The sequence below is a fragment of the Myotis yumanensis genome, unplaced genomic scaffold (assembly GCF_028538775.1).
Source record: "Myotis yumanensis isolate MYYU_CA2020_CCGP unplaced genomic scaffold, mMyoYum1.0.hap1 SCAF_3, whole genome shotgun sequence".
NCBI classification, from domain to species: domain Eukaryota; kingdom Metazoa; phylum Chordata; class Mammalia; order Chiroptera; family Vespertilionidae; genus Myotis; species Myotis yumanensis.
Window position 1 is genome coordinate 204,465,063 of NW_027223754.1, and position 14,829 is coordinate 204,479,891.

General features: G+C 52.3%; 1 protein-coding gene and 1 non-coding gene across 2 annotated transcripts in view; both read right to left on the reverse strand.

Moving 5' to 3' along the window:
• The window catches only part of LARGE1 (LARGE xylosyl- and glucuronyltransferase 1), a 428,799-nt gene that overhangs the window by 261,799 nt on the left and 152,171 nt on the right, over positions 1-14,829 (reverse strand). The gene's annotated exons all lie outside the window — the stretch shown is intronic.
• On the reverse strand, positions 5,372-5,508 carry LOC139007922 (small nucleolar RNA SNORA76). Its single transcript, XR_011471048.1, has one exon. It is a non-coding gene; the product is annotated as a small nucleolar RNA SNORA76 (small nucleolar RNA).

The window sequence follows — 14,829 nt, forward strand, 5'->3', positions numbered from 1 at the left end:
TTGTGTCCTTGCCTTTGCATGGCTGGCACTGGCTCTGGGCGGAGGGACAGGATGGGGACATTCAAGAAATCAGAGGGTGGGGTTATCCTGAGAGAGTAAGAGAAATAGACGGATTGAGCACCTGCCGTGGACTGGGGATGGGTGCTCTCTCCAGGCTGTACCCCATACCCAGCCAGTCCAGTTACCCAACTTCTCTGTGCTCTCCCTCCGGTTCAGCAGAAATCACCTTGTCCCAATATAGCAGTGACCCGGGATAACTAGAGCAACTTTCTTAGCAACCAGCAACTAAGGGGAAAGGATCAGACATCCCATAATATAAAATGAAAAATTTTTTGCCCTTATATTTTCTTAAGAAAATTTTCAAACATACCACAAAGATGAGAGAACTGTACAGGGAACACATATTCCCATACCTACTTCCTACATTAATATCTTACCTTACTTGCTTTCTCATAGCTACCTCTCCTTCTATCCATCGAATGACCCCCTTTTTTTTTAATGCATTTCAAAACAGTAAGTTTGTCATCTGTCATCGGCACATTGGTCTCTGGGCACTTCAGTATGTTTAACGTGAACTGGGGTTCAATGAAGTTTACCTTTTTCTTTATCCTGAGGTAAAAGGTACATGCGATAAAATACACAGACTGTTGCAGGAGTTCTGACACATGTGTACATCTGTCCAGTAAGTCCTCACTTACCGTGGTCCCCACGGGCTTGGAAACTGGGACTTTAAATGAAACGTTGCATAATGATACCAGTTTGGCCCTCAGCTCATTAATATAATAAACAAGAGTTAAGTTCCTACAACCTATTTCTGGTCACATAAATATCCCCAGATTCCTAAATAAAGATAAAAATAATTTTCAATATTGAGCACTGAAATAAATGTGAGCGACACATACATTTAAGAAAGGGTCATAAAAACACGTGAGACAATTAATTTCCAACCTGCTCACCCCAGTTCGGGGTCACAGGTGGCCAGAGCCTGTCCCGGCAGCTCAGGGCACCAGGTGGGACCCAGCCTTGGACAGGATGCCTTTCCATGTCAGGGTCACACACACACACTCACCCAGACAGGGACAACTTAGACACATCGATTCACCTGACATGTGCCTCTTTGGGATACGGGAGGAAACAGAGTCCCCAGACCATGCAGCCACGTGGAAAACATGCAAACTCTATCCAGATAGTAGCCCTGACCAGGACTCGATCTTTTTTTTTTTTTTAATCTTATCAACATTTTAACAAAACAACATTTTTTGAGGACCTTCTGTATAACGCCTTTCAAGATGAGGAACATTCTGGGGTGAAGATGTAATTCACTCAAACACCTTCCCAGTTACTCTCCATCTGCCCGCTCCACAGGCGCCCATTCTTCTGATTTATTCCCATTATAAACTGGTTTTTCCTGTCTCCAAACTTCATCTATTAGGAATCACAAGAATATAATCTTTGGGGAAGCCTTTCAACAGCATATCACTTCTGGGCCCCGTCCGTGTTGTAGCTGGTATCAGTTGTCTCTTTCTCTTTATTGCTCAGGGAGTGACAGTCTTTGATATGAATATATCACAATGTGCGTACCCACTCTCTCGCTGAGGAACACCGGACAATGACTACAATTGGAACTGAAGGGTCGGGGAATAGGTGTCTGTTTAGCTCTATTAGAAACTGTCGGGCTTCTTTGCGAGGTGGACAATCCCTTTTATACGAACGTTGCATGAGCATTCCAGCTGCGCCCAACCTCACCAACATCTGTAGCTGTCAGTCCTCTTCACTTCAGCCCTGCGGGCGGGCTTGCAGGGCCTCTCACTGGGGTGTCCTTGCCTTCCTGCAGGGTCCTTGACCATTTTCAGAATTCCACTTTGATTCCCGGAGAGTGCTTTTTAGTGTAGCTCTGTCCGCAGCTTTTTGCATGGCTGCTCTGAATATGGCAATATACACGCACAACTTATCAAAATCTACCGGGGCGACGTCTGAACAATTTGAGTGAAATGCAGAAACCGTTGCATCCCCCGATCCCCTCCCATTTACAACAGTATTGTTTTATCTTTCCCCTGCGTACGTGGAGAGCCACGGAGACATTTCCGAAATGCCTCCACATGCAGGACGCCTGCTGGGAAAGCGATTCCCTCCTGGCCCACACTCCTGTGAGATGAGAGGCAGAAATGAACAGCAGGGGGTGAAACACCTCTCCGCTGCTTCTACGCTTTTCTGGCAAACATGGCGAGGGGCGTGTTTCCTCCCGAGGCATCTGTCGTTAGATCCCCGAGTCTAGTCCCGAACTTCATGAGCATCAAATAAGGCGCCCGTCCCGCTGCCTTGGCTCCCGAGGACACATGTGGTCCTCCCGGGAGGAGGTGACCTGGTGGCTTCCCACCCAGTTTGTATAAGAACTCCAGTAGAGTCCCACGGCTAATTATCACAGAGCTGGGATCAAAACCCAGATCCATTCTTTCTTCCACACCACGTCTCCCCTCTGCACTAAGTTCTTCAAAGGAGGAGCTGAAAGTCCATGTTCTACTTTAAGAACATGCGCGAGAACACAATGTTTGCATTTCTTTGTCATTCCCTCTGCCTGGGATGCCCTCCACACCCTCTGACTCCCTGCGGCTCTTCCACTCACCCTGCAGTGCAGGCCAGTTCAGGCGCCACCGCTGGACCATGCACATCTGGGGGCCGACAGCGGGTCTTCTCCATCAGCAAAGTGGTACAGCAGGCTGCTCCGGGGCCCATGCCACTCACTACCTTGGATGTGCTAAGCAACCCCTCCCTGCCTCAGTTTCTCTTTCTGTAAAACTTGAGTAATAATGGGAACTGCAGCCCTAACCGGTTTGGCTCAGTGGATAGAGCGTCGGCCTGCGGACTGAAGGGTCCCAGGTTCGATTCTGGTCAAGGGCATTACCTCGGTTGTGGGCACATCCCCAGTGGGGGGTGTGCAGGAGGCAGCTGATCAATGTTTCTCTCTCATCTATGTTTCTAACTCTCTATCCCTCTTCCTTCCTCTCTGTTAAAAAAAAAATCAGTAAAATATATTTTTAAAAAATAATAATGGGAACTACATTTCACAGGGCAGGTCCAAGAAGTCAAAGAGGTGATAAAATCAATGCATTTGGAAGAATGCTTGGCACGTAATAACCTCTTAGTAAACACTAGGTCATAGAGAAGACCCAGCGTAGCAGACACGGAATTCAGTCTGCGTTTACCAAATCCAAATTGCAGTTTTTGGATTGAATTCTGTGCCTTAACTTTTTCTGAGCTCATGAGTCCTCCACACCCACTCTTCTCCACAGCCCAGCAAAAAGCTGGGATCCAGTCCCCCACAGGGACATTATTTAAATGGAAGAAGATTTTCCGCAGCCGTTCTGGTCTTCAGAGCCTCGCCAAGAAACAAAGGAAAAGCAATATAAATGTTAATGGGAAATTGCCTATTGGCTTTCACTTAGGCCGATCTGGTACAGCGCAGCAAAGAGGGAATGAAGACAGCTGAAGGGACGGGAAAACATGGGACCTGACAGGCTGAAGCCCAGGGGGCCTCCGTTCCCAGGAGGAAATGCAATTCCACGCCCACAAGGCTGCATGGAAATCAGCACACGGGGCTTCCCCCTGGGATGTCTCCATGGTTACTGCCCTGGCCCCCGCTTTCCTGGGCACCCATCAGCCAGTCCTCCAAGGTGCAGGCCATAAGAATGTTAGGTACGAAGAGCAGAGAACTACACTGGGGTAGGCTGAGTAATGGTACCCCAAAGATGCCCGTGTGCTAATTCCTCGAATTTGTGAATGTTTTATTTTTATATTTTATTAATTTTTTACAGAGAGGAAGGAGAGGGACAGAGAGTCAGAAACATCGATGAGGGAAAAACACCGATTAGCTGCCTCCTGCACACTCCCTACTGGGGATGTGCCCGCAACCAAGGTACATGCCCTTGACTGGAATCGAACCCGGGACCATTCAGTCCCCAGGCTGACACTCTATCCACTGAGCCAAACCGATCAGGGCGTGAATGTTTTATTAATGGCAAACGAGACGCGGTAGGTAGGACTAAAGGTGCTGAGACCGGGAGATTATCTTGGACGATGATCTGGCTGAGCCCAATGTAATCACAAGACCCTTCTAAGAGAGACGCAGGACGAGTTAACATCAGAGGAAGAGTCAGTGTGATGAAGGAAGCAGAGATTGAAGCGATGCCCTTTGCACATAAAGGAAGAGGCCAAAAGCCAAGGAATATAGGCGACCAGCTGAAGCTGGAAAAAAAGCAAGGAAATGAATTCTGCTCGCGGAGCCTCAGGAAGGAGCCAGTCCTGCGGACGCCCTGATCCCAGCTCAGAGAGACTGACATTGGACTTCTGGCCTCTACAAGTGCAAACAAATACGTCTGCATTTGTTTAAGCAGCTAAGTTCGTGGGAATTGGTTATAGCAGCAACAAGAAACTAATTCACGTTGGTTATTTGAGGTGCACCTTCAAGAATGTTGGGTAAGAATGCCAGAAAAATGAAACTGAGGAGGCAGTGGAATCGTGAAAGAGTGTGTGCACCAGGCTGAGTTCCCATCTTATCCTCAACGTGGGCAGCTGCTGTGGGACATTAGGCAGAGGGATGGTGGAATAAGACTGCCCCCTATAAAGCACTGAATGATCAGATCCTTAGATCTTAAATCCTAGGAATTACCACATGTCTAATTTCCCATTTTATGGACTCTCATTACTTTTATCACAGGCTATAATGACTTTATGAAAAGAAGGATAAACCTACTGGGGTAGGTTAACTCTGTTTCCAGCCCACCACATTCCAGGCTAATGTTTTCCAAGATGCATCACCTGTATTTGCAGAGCTGTTAGCAGGCACAAGTATGCCTGTGTGGAAAGCTGTACTGTGCTAGAAATTGGGAGTTTACGCCCGCCCCCCCAAATCCTGGCCAGATGATTGCTGTATTCCTAAGAACTCAAATGAACGCGCATCCCCACCCCACCTCACCTCCAAGAAGGGTTAGGCAACCAACACTCACTGAGCGCTCACTCCGAGCCAAAAGCTCTGAACAGTCCCTTGTTGAGACCCCTAACGGTCCTCAGAGGAAGAACCCTTCTGGACAGAACTCTAGGTCCTAGGGGGACTCCGAGTCTCAAGGGACCCAACCCCATTTCCCGATCACAGCTGCCTTAAGGCACAGGGGCCCATCAGGGAAACCGGGCAGAGGAGATAAGCTACCACCTATGCGCCCAGACGGCTGCCCAGTCTCTGTCCACACAGAAAGGCCATTAAATATCGAACTGCCCCTGCCTCCAGGTCCCTGCCCTTCCTACCCGCCACACATATCACATCCCGCCCGCCCCCCCCGCCTCCTCTCCAGAGCCTCTGCCAGCTCTGCCCTTTGCCCACTGTCACTTGCTGCCAAAGGAACCGCTTAGTGGCATTTAAGCAGCCCTGGATCTGAGCAAGTCTGGTTTGCTCTGGCACAGCCACCAGACCCCTGAGGCCACCAGCCAGGCACTGCAGGGGTTCCAGGGCAGGGCCTTGGCTGTGGCCAAAGCAGGGGACCTGCAGGAAGAGGTGCTCAGCGGCCTGAAGAACTGGTTTCAGAAACCACTAGGCCTCTCTCTGGGCCTCAGGGAAAACAGTGGATTGCTGCCTTCCCATCATCACTCAGCTCCCTCCCAAATGGGACCTCCCACAAGTTGGCATCATGCACCTGACACTCCCCACGGCCACAGGGGGCGCTGTGGTTCTGAAACACCAAACTGTCCCCATCATTCAGCTCCCTCCCAAATGGGACCTCCCAAGGGTTGGAATCATGCACTTGATGCTCCTCATGGCCACAGGGGGCGCTGTGGTACTGAAATACCAAACTGCCTGAAGACCTGAGATGAGTTGTCAATTTGGGGCTATATTTTTATTTTTTTGATTAATCCTCATCCAAGGATATTTTTCCATTAAATTTAGGACTATTTTAAACAGCACTGCTAATGAGCCACTCCCACAGGTCTCACTCTCCCCTTTTCTTTGGGAGTCTGTATTCGGGGACAGCACATTCCTAAAACTAGAATCATGGAGTTAAAGGGTAAGATGTACAATAGGCAGCTTACTCCCGCAACACAGATCCAACCGCCATTAACTGAACGGAGACTTTCTGTGGTCTTCCTTCAGCATCACGCAATGCTCAGTCAGCCCTGCTGCACAGATGAGGAGAGTGACGTCATGCCAAGGCAAGACGGTGACTTTGAGACACGGCAGGGAAAAGAATCTAAGACCCGGTCTCTCCCAGTTCTGGTGTATCCACTGAACTGCTCTCATCTTTGAGTTATCCCCATCCACAGCAACAGCTTTTTTTATTAAATACTAGAGGCCCATGCACAGATTCATGCATGGCCTGCAGGGATCAGGCTGAAACCAGCTCTCCGACATCCCCCAAGGGGTCCCAGATTGCAAGAGGGCGGTTCTCGGATGACACACCCCGGAATCAGACTCCCTCCTCGCTGGTTCCAGGTGTGTCACCTGAGAGCTGCAGCTGCCAAGTCACCACAGCTCGGCAGGTCCTGCGTTGAGCGTCTGACCCCTGGTGGTCATTGCACGTCATAGCTACCAGTTGGATGGTCTGATGGTTGCTTAGGCTTCTATATACATAGATAAATGAAAATGCCCTAGCTGGTTTTTGCCCAGTGGATAGAGTGTAGGCCTGTGGGCTAAAGGGTCCCAGGTTCGATTATGGTCAAGGGCGTGTACCTTGTTGCAGGCTCAATCCCTACCCCCGATGTGTCTCTCTCACATCAATGTTTCTTTCTCTCTGTCTCTCCTCCTCCCTTCCACTCTCTCTAAAAATCAATGGAGAAATATCCTCGGGTGAGGGTTAACAAAAAAAATAAAGATAATCATAGGCCAGGTTCTGGACCGGGCATTTTATCCCACATCCATCCAAGTCAGTGAGACACCCACACCGAGGATGCTGCCGCTGACAAAGCCAGTGACACCTGCCACTGAATGCTTCACACGCGCCAGCCACTGAGCAAAGTGCTTTACATTCCCGTATTAACTCTAGAAGTCTATGTAGTGAGCATCAAGACGCCCAGTTCATAGATGAAAGGAATGAAGCTCATAAAAGTGACTTCCCCCAAGAGCTCCAAGGATCACAAATGGAAAATGCGTCCATCAATAAATGGATTTGAACACAGGGCTGTGTCCAGAACCTAAGCATCTCACTGCAGCGCTAGGCTGCCCCTGACGCTAACGAAACCCGGAGGGCAGCGGGGAGGGGGTTTCTAAAGAAGACGGTGAGGAAATCAGCATTCCCTGTGGGTCCGCCTTCCCGGTGCTGTGCTGGCGGGGTGCAGCTGGAGCGGTGCTGTGTTTATCTCTGCGCCGTCGGACGGGCTGCATACAAATGCACGCCTTTCTCTTCTGAGGGCTGCTTCCCATCACAGCAAATGTGGATCACAGGATCAGCCGCACCCCAGCGCACCCCAGCGCGATCCCTCCCGGCAGACGCCTCCCACGGCTTAGAGGGGCCTTCTTATCACAGCCTGGGAAGGAAGGGACAGCTCCCTCTCAGGGGCACCCTGCGCAGTGCAAAGAGGCGAGCCAACTAGAAAGCAGAAGTCGGTCCAGATAAGGAGAAAGGAGCCTCAGGTTCAAGTCCCAGCCCTGCCAACAGCTCAGTGTGTGACCTGGGAAAGCCAGTCCCGGCCTCGCCATGGCGGATACATTACTAAAAAAATAACTTGATGTGACTTCAGACGCCCCCTTGGAGGAGGCAAGGGAGAGCCTCGTAAAGACTGTGTAGCTTTAAAGGGAGGAAATGATTCAGCAAAACAAGTCGAGATAGCCAGGTCCTAGGTTTTTGTACAGCTAACCTACCACCTTGTCCTCTTCCTGGTCATGCGCCCGGGACTGGACTGCCTTGCCGGGCCCGAGGCAGCTACCCCCTCAGATGCTTCCGGCACCCACACCAGCCCGCCTGCCGGGACTCCTGCAGACTCACAGAGGCCTGAGAGAGCAAGCATGCCCTCCATCACCACTAAGAACGCTGTCATCTCCCGGAATCCCGAACAGGCTCACCAGCCCGTCCAGCTGAATGATGTCATGCCAAACAGAGAAATGGGGCCCTTGCTGGCTTGGCTCAGTAGATAGAGCATCGGCCTGTGAACTGAAGGGCTGTGGGTTCGATTCCGGTCAAGGGCATGTACCTCGGTTGCAGGAATGATCCCTGGCCCCAGTCTGGGCTCATGCGGGAGGCAACCGATCGATGTGTCTCTCTCACATTGAGGTTTCCCTCCTCTGTCTGTCTCTTCCATCCCTTCTGCTCTCTCTAAAAATCAATGAAAAGTATCCTTGGGTGAGGATTAACAAAAAAAAAGAAATGGGAGAGAAAAGGGGGAAAAGAACACCCCATGTGCCACTTCCCTTCCTCAATGTCCAGACACCTGCTGCTATGCCTGTTCCGGGCCATCCTTCTGCCAAGTGCTAAAGAGGGTGCTCCCTGCCCTCTGCACAAGCACCCAACCGCTTTGCTGCGTGCCCATCGGGGAAATACAGGAGTGCGCAGGTGAGGAGGAAGAGCACCCAGCACCTTATCCAGAATTCAGACAGCCGAGCGGGGCTGCCGGAGACTTGTTTCACTGTCACTCTGAAAGCACGTCTCCCGGTGTTCCCGCTGGAAACGGTTCCGGGGTTCCTCCTACTGGGGTCCAGGGCCACGTTCGCAGTGCACAGTGGAGGTTTTCCTGGCGCACGGGAGGCCAGGCACCCGTGCATCACCCCCCTTCCTTTCTCCAACTGCTCTGGCTTCCCAGCCAAACTCACTCCCTGCTCCCAGTTCTTTGGAATCAAAAGAGCATTTCTTAAAAAAATCAAGCTGTTTTGGGAATAAAAGTGTCGATTCATAAATTCCCCACTTGGCCTTGTCTACCTGCAAAGACACAGAAGAGTCTGGGGAAGTGAAAGAAGAGGATTCTGTTTCTCTTTTTAGTTTCCAGATGGGGCTGCTGCCCACTGGCCACCCACATACCCAAGGGGCTGATGTTGCTACTGTGATTTGAGTAGTGCCTGCAGACCTGGGGACCAGTGCCCCCAGGAAAACCACAGCACAGAGGGCATCGGAGAAAGACAGATGGAAACCAGGAAACCAGCATGTACTTGGCTCTGGGACGGTCTGCAGAACCACCAAGCAGAGACCAATCAAATGCATAGGTGTGCACACCTGCCAGCAGGTCTGAGTGGGCCTCAGAGGGGCTGAGCAGGTCTTAGCAGGACAGAGCAGGTCCTAGAGCAGTGGTTCTCAACCTTCTGGCCCTTTAAATATAGTTCCTCATGTTGTAACCCAACCATAAATTTATTTTTGTTGCTACTTCATAACTGTAATGTTGCTACTGTTATGAATCGTAATGTAAATATCTGATATGCAGGATGGTCTTAGGCGACCCCTGTGAAAGGGTCGTTCAACCGCCAAAGGGGTCGCGACCCACAGGTTGAGAACCACTGCTCTAGAGGGACTGAGCGGGTCTGAGAGGGGCACAGACGCTGGGCCAGGCTCATGAAACCTGAGGTGCTCAGAAGGACGGAGCCCCACATGTGGCCCCACTAGGACCCTCAGCATAAACTCCTGTGGTCATTTGCTAGGATGAACCAAGCACATGGTCTGCAGGAGGAAAAATGCTTTCAGTTGAGCCTGGCACCGTCTCGTGAACAGCTTGCACAGGTCGAAGAGAAGATGCTGACCCCAGTGGACCTGCCATTGGCAAGGGAATCTAATTGTTATTACTGTGCGCCCGGCAGCGAGTCCATCTCCTGGCAGTGAGTCTGTCTACCGGAAGGAGCGCCACGGACGGTGGTGGTGCTGGTTAATGTGTGTGCAGAGACCTGACAGAGGCTCCAGCCTGAACCTGCCTTACCTGGCCTCGCCAGGACTCCCCACCATGTGCCACACACTGTCCCCTCAAAATGACATCACCTGCCTTCCGGTGAACTGCTCTCTTCAGGTGAATGTCACAGTATGAGGCTGCTAGGGCTGCCAGAAAGTTCCAGTTTGCATGGCTTGAGCAATGGAAATGTATGTTCTCATGGTGCTACAGGCTGAAAGCCCAAGACCAAGGCGTCAGCAGGGTTTGTTTCTTCTTTTTTTAAATATACTAGAGGCCGGTGCACGAATTCATGCATGGGTGGGGTCTGGCCTGCCCGCCCCAACAGGGGCCCATGGGGCTGGGCGGGCAGGGGGAGGGGCCTTGGGCAGTTGGCTGGCCCCAACCCCAATCTGGCCCTGATGATCAGGCTGGTTGGCTGCCACAGTGCGTGTCATAGCCACGGGTCGAACTGGTCGTCCCACTGTTCCTGTCGCTGGGCTTTTATATATATACTAGAGGCCCGGTGCACAAAAATTTGTGCACTGGGGGGGGGGGGGGGGGGGGGAGGGAGGTCCCTCAGCCTGGCCTGTGCCCTCTCGCAGTCTGGGACCCCTCGGGAGATAACGACCTGCTGGCTTAGGCCTGCTCCCAGGTGGCAGAGGGCAGGCCCAATCCCTAGGTGCAGCGCCTGGTCAGGCTCAGAGCAGGGCCGATTGGGGAGTTGGGGCACCGCCCCCTGTCGTGCACAGAGCAGGGCGGATCGGGAGGTTGCAATGCCACCCCTAGTCATGTTCAGGGTAGGGCTGATTGGGGGGTTGGGGCACCGCCCCGTCACACTCAAGGCAGGGTCGATGGGGAGGTTGTGGCGCCACCCCCTGTCACGCAAAGAGCAGGGCCGATCAGGGGGTTGGGGCGCTGCCCCCTGTCACACACAGAGCAGGGACCATCAGGAGGGTTGGGGCTCTGTACCCTGTCACTCACAGAGCAGGGTCAATCAGGGGTTTGGGAAGCTCCCCCCTGTCATGCACAGAGCAGGCCCCATCAGGGGGTTGGGGAGCTCCCCCCTGTCACGCACAGAGCAGGGCCAATAGGGGAGTTGGGGCACCACCCCCTGTCACACACAGAGCAGGGTCCGTGGGGGGGGCGAGTTGGGGCGCCGCCACTGTCACACACAGAGTAGGGTCCGTGGGGGGGGGGGGGGGGGGCGAGTTGGGGCGCCACACCCTGTCACACACAGAGTAGGGCCGATCAGGAGGTTGGGGCGCCGCCACTGTCACACTCAGAGCAGGGCCGATGGGGAAGTATGGCTCTACCCCCTCTCACATAGAGCAGGGCCCGTGGGGGGGGGGTTGGGGTGCTGCCCCCTGTCACACACAGAGCCACAGGGCAATCAGGGGGTTTGGGCGCTGCCCTCTATCACCCACAGAGCAGGGCTGATCAAGGGGTTGGGGCACTGCCCCCTGTCACACACAGAGCAGGGCCGATCAGGGGGTTGGGGCGCTGCCCTCTATCACCCACAGAGCCACAGGGCCGATCAGGGGGTTGGGGCGCTGCCCTCTATCACCCACAGAGCCACAGGGCCGATCAGGGGGTTGGGGCACTGCCCTCTATCACCCACAGAGCCACAGGGCTGATCAGGGGGTTGGGGCGCTGCCCTCTATCACCCACAGAGCCGCAGGGCAATCAGGGCGTTTGGGCTTGCCCCCTGTCACGCTGATCCCAGTGCAGGGAGGCCTTGTGGCTCTGCTGATCCCGCCCGGCAGGGTCACAGATCCAGGTCCCAGACCGCAGACAGCCTTGCCTGCTGCCGCCTGCCTTCAGTATGCAAATTAGCGGCCATCTTGTTGCTTCAGGGTGGGGTCCCCACTGGGGTGCCTGGCCAGTCTGGGTGAGGGGCTGAGGGCTGTTTTCAGGCTGGCGGGTGACTGAAGCTCCAAACCTCTCCTTTTTTTCTTTTTTTTTTTTTTATTCCGGCATTTATTTACCTTCTATGGCTGTCACTGGAGCTGAGAGCCGGCTTTCTCTCTGAGGCTCGGCTGAAAGCAGGTTTCTGGCCTTTGTTTTCTGTATTCGAAACAATGTTGCGACTCCAGCTCTGAGATCCCGGCTGACTGACAGGAGGTTTCTGGGCTTTTGTTTATCTCCTATAAATGTTACTATGTTTCCAACTGAAGCTCAGAGGCCGGCGGGGAACGTTGGAGTCTGTCACTGAAGGAAGCAAGCCTCCCTGTTCGCATCAGCTGCCTGGCTGCCGGCCGCCATCTTGGCTGACAGTTACTTTGTATATATTCACTGATTAGCCAATGGGAAGGGTAGCGGTCGTACGCCAATTACCATGTTTCTCTTTTATTAGTGTAGATATATATATATATATATATATATATACACATATATATATTTTTTTTTATTGATTTCAGAGAAGAAGGGAGAGGGAGAGAGAGATAGAAACATCAATGATGAGAGAATCATTGATCAGCTGCCTCCTGCACATCCCACACTGGGGATCAAGCCCCCAACCCAGGCATGTGCCCTGACCGGAATCAAACTGTGACCTCCTGGTTCATAGGTTGGTGCTCAACCACTGGGCCACACCGGCTGGGTGGGTTTGTTTCTTCTGAACCCTTTGTCCTCGGTGTAAAGATGGCCATCTTGTGTGTGTGTGTGCGCGCGCGTGTGTCCTAATGTCCTCTTCCTATAGGGACACCAGTCACACCGGATTAGGACCCACTCATATGATCTAATTTTACTCAACTGCCTCTTTCAAGGCTCTATCTCCACATACAGATGCCTTCTGAGATGCTGAGTGCTAGGATTTCAACCTACGCATTCTGAGGGGGACACATGTAACAGTCATTGCCATCTTCATACCACCGATGAGCATGGGGAACACAGGAAGTCTCAGTGGTTTGCTAGAGGGAAGGAGATCTCAAAAGAGTGACACAGGGACTGGGACCCAGGGCCCATCTAACTTTATCCCATGGAGTCACTGGCATTGAGAATGCCAAGACAGCTCTAGGATTCAAACTGCTTTTTGTTGCGCCAGTAACTTCCTATCAGCATAACTCATTCTTGCCTATTCATGATTGTCCAAGCACCTGGCTGTGCCGAGCTACCTGCTCTCCATCGCAATGCACCAATTTGAATAAGACTTCCACACAGGCCACTCCACCGTGGGGTCACAACAACCCCCACCCCCCACCCCCCACCCCCGTGAGCTCCCATTTGATGGATGCCCGCTCTCCAAATTGGATTCCATGCTTCCTAGGACCCTCGTGTTGGTGCCTCGTGAAAAACCTCGCGCACAGCAGTTTCCTGATAAATATTTGCTGAATGCGTGAACGGATGGATGAATGAAGTGGTCAAGGTAACCTTGAAAGACCTTCCCAGTTTTAAGCTCCATGATTCTGCTCCAGAAAGACTGATGGCTGCATCAGACCCAAAGCAGAACTTTTTCCTCTATCGAGCACCTTCCTCCCAGGCAGCCAGTGTGTCAAGCAGCATCACCCAGTGACCCAATGTAGTGCTAAGAAATGGCCATCGAGAGTAACGGCCTTTGCCCAGGTACAGAAAGATGGAAAGTCCTGGGACCCATTACACTTTTCCCGTAGAACTAATCTCAACGTGACTGTGATGTACTTTCCTCTCTCACAGATCCTTGCTAGGTGGAAAGAAAAAAAAATAAAGGAAAAGTTCACCGTCATTATCGAACTCCACTGCCCCTGCTGTGTGGACTCCTATTGGGAAAATACCATTGTCATTCAACAAATGTCCGTGTGAGCGGCTCCATGAGCGAAACTACCACAGGCAGGTTCTAAAGAAGCAGAAGACCACAGCTCATGACAGCATGGCATTTGCCAGAAACTCAAGGAGAGAGAGAAAATTCAAGATTGCGGAATAATGTCATTAATACAGAGTATATTAACAAGTGTAAGCCTTTGCAGAATACCCAGTCACCAGGGTAGGGCTAGGATGTTACAGAATAAGGCTCCTCAGAAGAGACGCGGTGAACCAAAGGAGAGATGAAAGCGAAAACCTTGGCCTTGGCCCTGGAAAACAACGAGGTCTGTGGGCTCCACTTGTATGTGACCGTGGACGGGGATCAGCCAGGGTGCTGAGCAGGTTAGGAAGAGCGATGGCGTCGAGGAAAGGCTCGGAAGCTGTGCCACATGTGATGGGAAAGGGATAGCGAGGAGCTGGCTGGCTGGGGAGGAAGCGGGGCTGAGCCCAGCAGGCGCAGGGGATCCTGGAGGACCACAAGTGGCCCTTCACACCGAGGCATTCAGCCTGGATACATCGTGCACCAGAAACCTACTCAACATCCTGAGCCGAGGAATACGACGATGCGAGTGGTTTCTGGGGAATTAATAGCACCCCAACTGCACGGCTTTCATTGGAGGCGAATGAACCAAAGGAGTGGCCCCGGGGTACCAGGCCCCGGGATCCTGTACTTCAGAGGAGACAGCAATGTCCTTGAAAAGCGGAGCGCGTTTGGACAGGAGGCCGGCCGCTGTCTCAGCAAAGGGGTATCAGCACGGAATATAAATGTTGTGTAACATTTTTCTCAGGAGCCCAGTTAAAATTTTCAGACATTTCCAAAGCAACAAATCACAGAACTGGAAAAGACCTTCGACAGCAAACTGTGCCAAGCCCTCATGTTAGAAAATCACTCATTCTTCATCTATTCGGCCCCCCTGCATATGAGGTGCCGTGTCCGGGATTGTCAGAGAGGCAAAGGGGTGAGAACCGCTGGGCTCCAACTGGATTCCTCACAGGTGTAGCAGTTTCACCCGGTGACCAAGGGGAGCCGAGGCAGAAGAGGGAGAGGAGTCTGTGCTAAAGCAGGGGCTGCGCCAGGACAAGGCATGACCCTGTGGCTCTTGTGTTTTGTAAACTATGGGAGCCAAGAGATGGAGGGATGGTGGGATGGGGGATGGAGGGATGGGGAGGTGGGGGGATTGGGGGATGGAAGGATGGGGGGATGGGGGGATTGGGGAATGGAAGGAT